This window comes from Garra rufa, chromosome 4, assembly GCF_049309525.1.
Source record: "Garra rufa chromosome 4, GarRuf1.0, whole genome shotgun sequence".
In the NCBI taxonomy this organism is placed as follows: domain Eukaryota; kingdom Metazoa; phylum Chordata; class Actinopteri; order Cypriniformes; family Cyprinidae; genus Garra; species Garra rufa.
The window spans coordinates 24,373,097-24,383,517 of record NC_133364.1 but is presented as its reverse complement, the minus strand read 5'-3'; positions in this window follow the sequence as shown (position 1 = coordinate 24,383,517).

The following is a 10,421-nucleotide window of genomic DNA, read 5'->3' as shown; positions in this document are numbered from 1 at the left end:
TGAAGCAATTTGATAGATTGATGTGGGGAACAATAACATTTGAGTAATTGCTAAATATGTCAGACAGCTTTGGGAGACTTAATTGAATATAGTACACGTGTTGTATATATTTTTTTATCGTTCTTTTATAGTGCTTTTTGGTGCTTGACCATTTTAGTCCCTATCCACTTGTGATGTTTGGAAAGAAAATTAAGCTAAAAGAAAAAATGTAGCTGCAATCAGCGATTAAGGCATTTAAGCACATAAGAAAAAAGACATTATGTAGCGAGCCTTTTTTTGCAAATACAAGTAATTTACCATAGACAACATTCAGACAACATCATAGCACAGAGACAGCGCTCATAAAGATGATAAATGATATTCGCCTAAATTCAGATTCTGGCAAAATGTCAGTGCTGGTACTACTAGATCTCAGTGCTGCGTTCGACACTGTCGATCATAACATTCTTTTAGATAGATTGGAAAACTGGGTCGGGCTTTCTGGGATGGTTCTAAATTGGTTCAGGTCATACTTAGAAGGGAGAGGCTATTATGTGAGTATAGGAGAACATAAGTCTAAGTGGACGTCCATGACATGCGGAGTCCCACAAGGCTCAATTCTAGGGCCACTGTTGTTCAGCCAGTATATGCTCCCACTAAGTCAAATAATGAGAAAGAACCAAATAGCATATCACAGCTATGCAGATGATACCCAGATTTACCTAGCCTTATCGCCAAATGACTACAGCCCCATTGACTCTCTCTGCCAATGCATTGATGAAATTAACAGTTGGATGTGCCAAAACTTTTTACAGTTAAACAGGGAGAAAACGGAAGTCATAGCATTTGGAAACAAAGATGAAGTTCATAAGGTAAATGCGTATCTTGAGACTAGGGGTCAAAAAACAAAAAAATCAAGTCAAGAATCTGGGTGTGATTCTGGAGTCAGACCTCAGTTTCAGTAGCCATGTCAAAGCAGTAACTAAATCAGCATACTATCATCTCAAAAACATTGCAAGAATTACATGTTTTGTTTCCCGTCAAGATTTGGAGAAACTTGTTCATGCCTTTATCACCAGCAGGGTGGACTATTGTAATGGTCTCCTCACTGGCCTTCCCAAGAAGACCATTAGACAGCTGCAGCTCATACAGAACGCTGCTGCCAGGATTCTGACTAGAACCAAAAAATCAGAGCATATTACACCAGTCCTCAGGTCCTTACACTGGCTACCAGTTATGTTTAGGATAGATTTTAAAGTACTTCTACTCGTTTATAAAGCACTCAATGGCCTAGGACCTACATACATTGCAAATATGCTCACTTTATACAAACCTAACAGACAACTCAGATCACTAGGATCGAGTCAGTTAGTAATATCAAGAGTTCACACAAAACAAGGGGAATCCGCTTTTAGCTATTATGCCGCCCGCAGTTGGAATCAGCTTCCAGAAGAGATCAGATGTGCTAATACATTAGCCACATTTAAATGCAGACTCAAAACTCACCTGTTTAGTTGTGCATTTATTGAATGAGCACTGTGACTGTGCTACGTCCGAACAGATTGCATTATTTTATGTATAATCATTTTACTGTGCAAATTAATTTTAAAATCAATTTTTCTGTTTTTTATTATTGTTAACCATTCCTACTGCTTTTAATTAATTTAAATCAATTTTAAAATCATTTAAAATGTTCTTCTGTTTGTGTGATTATTATTTTAAATTTTTGTGACTATGATTTTATGCTATTCCTCTTATGTACAGCACTTTGAATTACCATTGTGTATGAAATGTGCTATATAAATAAACTTGCCTTGCCTTGCCTATAGAAATATTATGTTTTATAACATTTATGATTGTTATAGTACCAGCTGTGGTCTGATCTTCTTAAAACTTTGCTTGCATGTTTAGAAACACCTGTCGCATGTGCTTAGCAGGTTTTGTGAAGTTTTGAGTTTTTCTTTAAGCTTTATAGGATTTTGGCTAAATTTGGACAGGACCCTTTTCTAAACGACCCCGTTATAGATTCCCAAAGGGTAATTTTTTGATAATTATTAGCCTAGAGAGTCCAGATAATTGTACTGCAGTGTTTTGTTTCCAGATTGAGCGAAAAACCTAGGAAAAACCTAGTTTTTTTTTTTTTTTTTTAACATCTGTTCAATCATTTAACAAACTATTTGATTGACAGCAGTGGTTCTAGAGGCAAAGTTGTCCAAAATGAGGAGTTCTATTGTATGATTATTGCATGAAAAACTGTGTGCCGTACAATTGTTTACACCCTTAAAGAATTCTATATCGCCTCGGCTTACGTCGGACTAAACGCATGCCTTGAATTCATCCCCCAGGAGAAATTTTCGGGTATATTGCATTTTTTGCAGGAAGATTCTCTGGAGAGTGAATATTAATAATTATCAAATAAAGTTGAACTTTCGACTCTCCGTCGCAAAGGGACACCAAAAAGTTTGAATGGGGCAGGGCCAGTTTTACTAAAACGGCTATAACTTTTGAACACAATGAGATCTTCGGCAAACTCACAACGCATATGAATCTGAGGTCACAAAAAGTAGTGGGGCTTGGTCACTTGGTGGTGCTATAAAAGGTAAAAAAACATAAAAACTGTGCAACCGTTTGTCCTATCGACATGAAAATTGGTACACACTGGTCCAAAATGCAACAAGTGTCTATAAGTACATTTGCATATCTCATAAAACATGGCCGCCATAGGTTGATGAACTTTGAGAACTTAGACAAGCTTAACGGAGGCCGATCAGAACAAAAGTTGGTGGGCCTGTTTGACTCATTGCTCTAAAGGTCTGTGAGAAATTAGAAAAGAAATCGCCCACTGGGGGGAGATATCAGATTTTTCAAGGCTGTGACTGATTGAATATTGCACAAATTTTCACACATATGCACAATATTTGTATCATACGATAGACCTTCTCGTTCCAAACAACTTTGCCTATAGAACCACTGCTGTCAATCAAACATTAGTTCAATGCTTGAGAAGATGTAAAAAAAAATTACTACTAAAACCTAGGACCGAAGTAGTCCTAGGTTTTGTCAGTCAATCTGGAAAAAAACACTGCAGTACAATTCTCTGGACTCTCTAGGTCAAATAATTATCAAAACAATGTTGAAATTTAAACCTTTGGGAAGCTATAACGGAGTCATTTAGGAAAGGGGCTTGTCCAAATAAATCGAAAAGCCTATAAAGCCTTAAAGAAAACTCAAAACTTCACGAAACCAGGTGAGCACATGCGACAGGTGATTCTAAACAAGAATACAAAGTTTTAGAGAGATTGGACCACAGCTGCAGGTATAATGGTCATAAACGTAAAAAAAAACAAACAAACATGATATTTATATGGCAAATTACCTGTATTTTCCAAAAATGCTTTTTGAAATATTTGATTTAGTTGGTTAAAGGCTTGCTAAATAATATGTGTTATTTTTGAATTTTTTGGATCGTCAGTCGTCAAAGCTCGGTAAAATATTGGTCACACCCACAGAGATTATTTTTTTGAATTTCACAAAGCTGATTACTCACTAAAAACTACAACAGATCATGTTTTCATGCTGTTTTAAGTCTTATTTTGATGTAACAAAGAGGTTAGGTCCAAGTATGTGAGCTGTTCACTTACTTTTTTTAATTAGTCTCCCTATTAACACCATTATATTGTTCCTTCAGACTGATTTCACGAAGGTGGAACACCTATGAACACATGAGGCAGGATTTATCACATTAACCAATCATAGCCGAACATAACCAGTCATATCTCAATGGAGGCATTGCCTCCTCTCACGTGTCTTTCCCCCCCAACAAACACCTCATGCTTTAGTCAGTCTGTTAAAACTCAATGGGCTCAGGGGAGATCTCTTGCAGACCTGCTGGTGTTACTGTTGGACAGTGTTTGTTTAGAAAAACAAATGATTTATACACTTTATACCATCTTATATATTGTTAAATATTCTTGTTGTTTTATTTGTTTGTGTTTATGTATATGTATATATTGTGTTTGTGTTTTTAAAACCAAGGTAAGCCAAGTGGCACTCATTTTGTGCTAAATAAGGTGCCTGACACTAACATTGTGTACAGAGCTGGAACAACACTGATAAGGCTCTTTATCACTGTGCTGCTGGTAATCTCACACACACACACACTAATATATATAGAAAGAAGCACTACAATAATGTTCTTTGTTCTCTTTGTTCCCTGCAAAACATCAGTCGTTCACTCTCATTTGTACCAGAGAGTTTGACAGCAATGCAGCTACTGTTTCAAACTGCTACATCATCACCCTCCCTCCACCACCACCCACTTGTGACATCATCATTAATTTGTCTCGCTCTTTTTTCGTCTAAAAATACAGCATAATCTTTTTCATCTTTTCTTGTCTTGTTCTTTCTCCACAGGCAGCAAATCCTGACATAAATATAGCACTCCAGACGTCATCCCTGACCTGAAGTTGAAGAAAGAGAGAGTTGGATCAGCACTGTGGTTTAGCTGTCTGAGAAGGTGGGGATTTGAAGATGACGTAGGCATGAAAAAAAGTGAGCACCTGGACCAGGAAACCAGTCATAAGTAGCACAGGTATATTTATTGCAATAGCCTAAATTACACTGTATTACACTGTATGGATATGGATCGGTTTTTCGTTTATGCCAAAAATCATTGGGATATTAAGTAAAGATCATGTTCTATGAAGATATTTTATAAATTTCCAACCGTAAATATATCAGAACTTAATTTGGACAGCTTTAAAGGTGATTTTCTCAATATTTGGATTTTTTTTGCACCCTTAGATTCCAGATTTTTAAATGGTTGTATCTCAACCAAACTTTCATGTGATGTAAAAATCTCGTTTTTTTTTTAATTAACCCTTATGACTAGGGTCACATTTGGTTTAATGGCACAGATGTTTCATTTCTTGCTTTAGTTTCAATCTCCTAGAAATGTCCGTCCTTTCTTGTAAAGAAAAAATACAGAAGTTTACTATGGATTTCCCCGTTTCACCTATGAGCAAGCTATGAGCACTAAAAAGCTGAAGGCATTTTTCTATATCCTCCTGTGCTGGCCCCCTGGCTTGTGACCTATATACATGCCAGGTTCTCTGGATGATTCCCGAGAGTAGCTTTTAATCTTCAGTGTTTCCATTTGCTCAGCTATGGATCCAGCAACTACCCTTGATAGCGTGCTTTTACTATAAACAGGTTAGGAAAATACCACCCTGAGTCTTATCTGAGGCAGCAGGGGGCTATAATTGTCTGAAGCTTATATTAGTGCATTGATTTCATTACACTTTTTTTTCTTCTTGGCAGTCAGTGAGCCAGTCATGATGTTAGCCATTAGTCAAACAGCTATTTGGGATTTGTTTTAACAAACTCTCATTCAAAACATGGGTCAGTTTTTCTTTGGAACACCCACTTTATGATCCAATCAGTTCCTGAATGATAAATACAGTTTAGTTGTACAATATTTTCCCTGTTTTACTGGGGAATACACTATACAAAGTAGGCCACAATGAATTGTGAATGACATTTTTATGTTGACTGGCAAGGATATGAAGGCAATTATATAAAAATTCCAGAGACTCCACAAACCATTAGCAAAATTAGCTATGCTTCCAACCTAGTGATCTGCCTCACTGCCTACAGTACATTGCCAGTTGCCTTCTAAAAGTGTCCAAACCCTCAAGACCTTCATTCATTTTCAGAACACAAATTAAGATATTTTTGATGAAATCCAAGAGCTTTCTGACCCTGCATAGACAGCAATGCAACTACCACATTCAAGGCCCAGAAAGGTAAAAATAGTACATGCATCAGTGGTTTAACCTTAATTTAATGAAGCTATGAGAATACTTTTGCACTATATGTTGGCGTACTAACCACAAAAGGCTATCGGTGCTGACAGTCTTTTTTTTTTTGTTACTAAAAGTATGCATTATCTTTTGTGTCAAATTCTTATATGAAACTTAAAATGTGAAATTAAAACCGCCTGTAGGTGGCATTCAGTGAGTCATTGCGATTGAACTGAATCATTTAAACTGTTGATTCATTCAGGAAAAAAACACTCATGTTGCTCAGAGACACAAAACAGTGCTGTGGCTGTGTTTGGAATGATTTTTGTTGGTGAAATAGATGAAAAAAAAACAGTAATATGGTGTCTAAAACGTAACTCGTAAGTTCATATTAACATTGATTTTTATACAACGATTCAAAAAACAAGATCACATTTGTAATCATGCCAATTTTTCCTGTCTATGCAGGCTCAGAAAGCTCTTGGATTTCATCAAAAATATCTTAAGTTGTGTTCTAAAGATAAACAAAGGTCGGTTCAAATTACAGGTTTGGAATGAGCAATTAATGACAGAATTGTCATTTTTGGGTGAACTCTCCTTTTAAGGCAGTATCCCAAATGCAATGGAACCTCTTGGAACACTTTACATACAAGACTCCAGATTCGATTCACAATTGATTTCAGTCGAGTTTGACGGCCATTTTGGATTTGCTTTTTCAGTGAGCTTATTGCAAAACATTTTTCTTTCTCCACATATGGTATATGCGTAGCTGCTTTAAAGGGCTTATTGGATGCAAAACTCACTTTTACATGTTGTTTGAACATTAATGTGTGTTGGCAGTTTATGTACAAAACCACCCTACAATGATAAAAATCCACCCAGTGATATTTTTTTAATCTTTAAAAGTAATATCCCCTTTTTAAAATGCAGGATTCTCAGCTTCTTGCCGGTGTGATGACACACAGACGGAGGCTGCTCCCACGATAGTTGATTGACATGAACACCTTACCTTAGACCCACCCTCACCGAGCTGAAACAGTCAGCATACGATCGTCATTGTGTCGACTCAGGTGCAGGGGAAGACAAGAATGTCTCAGATTGAGCAATTGAAGCATTTTGTTGTTGGATGTAATAATAAACATAGCAGTCGTCATTTACTCACAACATCTGAGCCGCTGAAGACGCAAAGGATTAATGTTACTTTCTTTTTTGAAAGGAAAGCGCAGATCCGATCTACACATGCACGTCTATGTTTGTGCGAATCATTCGTGATGCAGCTTCACCCACAGCAGAAGTGAGTATAATGGTGCGTTCACACCGGACGCGACTTGCGCGAATAAATCGCGCTATTCGCGCGTAGTTGGACGCTTGAACATTTAAGTTTACTCGCTTCATTCGCGCGTGACATTTACTTCACAACAGACGCGAATTCGCGTCATGGGAGGGGCTTCTGCCACTCGTCAGCGGGAAAGTAGTTGTAAAATAGGTGAATGAGCTCAATTTGCCAGCTTTAGCTTGCTTGTAGTCTCAATATGTATATACATTTAGGTAAAATTGAGTAAAGAGCATTTTTTAAAACTTACCAGATTGTCCGACCCCTTCACTCACTTTCTTCCAAGCAAGATCCTTTTTATTCCTGTTTCTATAAAAGTACAAAGATGTATCGTACAGCTCCGAGTAACCACAGACAGCAACGGTGATTTTGTCCTCCATTGTTGTTTCGGATTTCTGCCTCCGTCACTACTAGAGCAAGCTCCTGATTGGTTAACGCGGCGCGGATTTTCGCCAAAGTTCAGATTTTTGAACTCACGCATTTCGCGCGAATGGTGCGGCAATCGCTTGAAACGCTCAATGCGCGCCGCTTCATTCGCGCTATTCGCGCGTTTCGCGCCGCCGGATGGCTATTCGCGTCTTCGCATTGACTTAACATGTAAATCACTCGCGCTTGCCGCTTCATTCGCGTCCGGTGTGAACGCACCTTAAGGGTTTTTTATGCATCTTTGCAAATGGCCTTTCTTAATGTGCTTGTTGGCAAGTTTCACGGCTAAACGCGGTTAAATGAGGCTAAAGTAAACATTACGGCTCATCATCTCATGGCAGAGAGGGGCGGGGCGAGCATAGCTCATTTGCATTTAATGGACCATGCAATAGAATGAGTTGAGCTGAGTTTTTTGCAGAGCTGATTTTGACAAGGTAAAAGTTTGTTTTTTACACTACTATTGAGAATTTTTAACTAAAGTATGTTATAGATTTTCATTAAGACCCTAAAGAATCATATGAACATCCGATGACCCCTTTAAGTCCAGTTCAGATTACACTGCTTTATGCCGAGTTCAGACTGCACGATTTTCAAAGCAATCGCGTCACAGATGTTTTCACACTGCATGACTATCTGGGGTAGCATTCCGTCGCTGCTGTGTTCACACTGCACGATGGATCGGCGACAGGGGTTTTCACACTGCATGACTTTACAATAGGAAGAATCACCGACAACTTTGTCCTGGTCCGCAAACAACCAAACTCACGTGAGAAGTGGCATGGAAACAACGCGAGGTCAGGCGTGCAAGTTCTCACGTGAGACTGGGGTTATTATTAAAAAAAACTGTAGCCCGCAGCTTGTCATACAAATTGCATGTGCACTCATTTGCAGCGTAAAGAAAAGAAGCCGAAGCTATGCTTGTTGATATTGTGGTCTATACCTTCGTAACTCCTCCCCCAACTTCCCGCTGGCCTGGATGTTGCTGTCTCATTGGCTGTAGGTAATCGCCGATGCTATTTTCAGTCAGATCACCTTTCACACGGCATGATTTTGAATCGCCGACAGGTCCAGATATTTAGCATGCCAAATATCTCACGGGTGTCGGCGACACGTCAGCGATTCTCTCAGATCGCGTCTTTGATAGTTCACACTTGTGTGATTGTGACTCGCGTGAACGAGCACCGATTTGCCTGTGATTTCGGGCATTTGTCGGCGATTTCTCAAAACCTGTCGGCGAGTCAAAATCGGGGCTAAAATCATGCAGTCTGAACTCGGCTTTAGTGATTTTGGCACGATCTTCTTGGCGTAGGGTATTGCGGGGATTCATAACGACAATGGACATTGGGACACAATATTCAATTGTTTCATCTTGTGTAGTGTGTCATAGTGGATGACAACCAACGTCATGTCTGTGACGCTCCAAAACATCAACACAGAAAGACCAGCATGTTTAATTTATTTAGTCATCCACAACGAGTTTCATCACATCTGTGACGCTGGCCTTTGTACATCTTTTCAAACAAGCCGAAACGAAAGGGAGACAATAGTATCAGTCCTGCGATGTGGAATTTTACAATGGAGGAAATGTTTGTGGAGCTTCGGCATGTATGACTACTGCAACAGAGTGAATTTATAAGGTCAAAGAAAATGATATTTCCTCAGTTCTCTTTGACAATCCATATTGTACTCTTCACGCAATCTAGATTTGTGTCCACTGTTAGGATTTCTTTTTTGGGCTTTTCTGATGACAAGACATAACGATGTCGATCACATCGTTTAAGACGGTAAGAGATAAATGGTCGGGAAGCATCGCATAGTCTGACATGTTTCTTGTTCACCACACAACAGGGTTTTTAGGAGTCAAAGGGACAGATTTACTATGACCAGTGCAATCTACCAAGTTACGGTATGGAAATGGATGGCCGTTTTCCACAAGTTCATATGATTCTTTTGGATCTTAATGAAAAGTCTCTAATATACTTTGTTTAAAAATTCTCAATAGTAGTGTAAAAAAACACCCTTTTACCTTGTCAAAATCAGCTCTGCAAAATATCAGCTCATTTTATCGCATGGGCCTTTTAAATGCAAATGAGCTCTGCTCGCCCCGCCCCTCTCTGCTGAGGGATTACTAATGTTTTCTTTAGCCCCGTTTAGCTGCATTTAGCCGTGTTTATCGGCGAAACTTGCCAACAAGCACATTATTAAGAAAGACCATTTGCAAAGATGCATAGAAAACCCTTATACTCACTTCTGCTGTGGGTGAAGCTGCATCACGAATGATTCACATGAACATAGATGGATATGTAGATCGGGATCGGCACTTTCCTTTTAAAAACGAAAGTAACATTGTCCTCTGCCTCGAAAGCGGCTCAGATGTCAGGAGTAAATGACGACTGCTATGTTCATTATTACATCCAACAACAGAACACCTCAATCGCTCAATTAGAGTCTTCCGCTGCACCTGAGTCGACACAATGGTAATCATATTCGGACTGTTTCAGCTCGGTGAGGGCGGGTCTAAGGTCAGACGCTCATGTCAATCAACTGCGTTTCGTCACAACAGCAAGAAGCTGAGAATGACCTGATTTTACTTTTAAAGATAAAAAAATACCACTGGGTGGATTTTTATTATTGTAGGTTGGTTGTATACACAAACTGCCAACACACATTAATGTTCAAACAACATGTAAAAGTTAGTTTTGCATCCGATGACCCCTTTAAGACATGCTTAGTGTCCAAGCTTTTTCAGTGCATCTTTAGTAAATCCTGGCTGTACTATTTTAACGCCAAAAGACGTTTTGCGCTGATGCAAAATCGCATAATCTGACACAGTAACTGTCTTAACATTTTTTTTTAGTCTGAACCGGGATTTAGAATTTCTT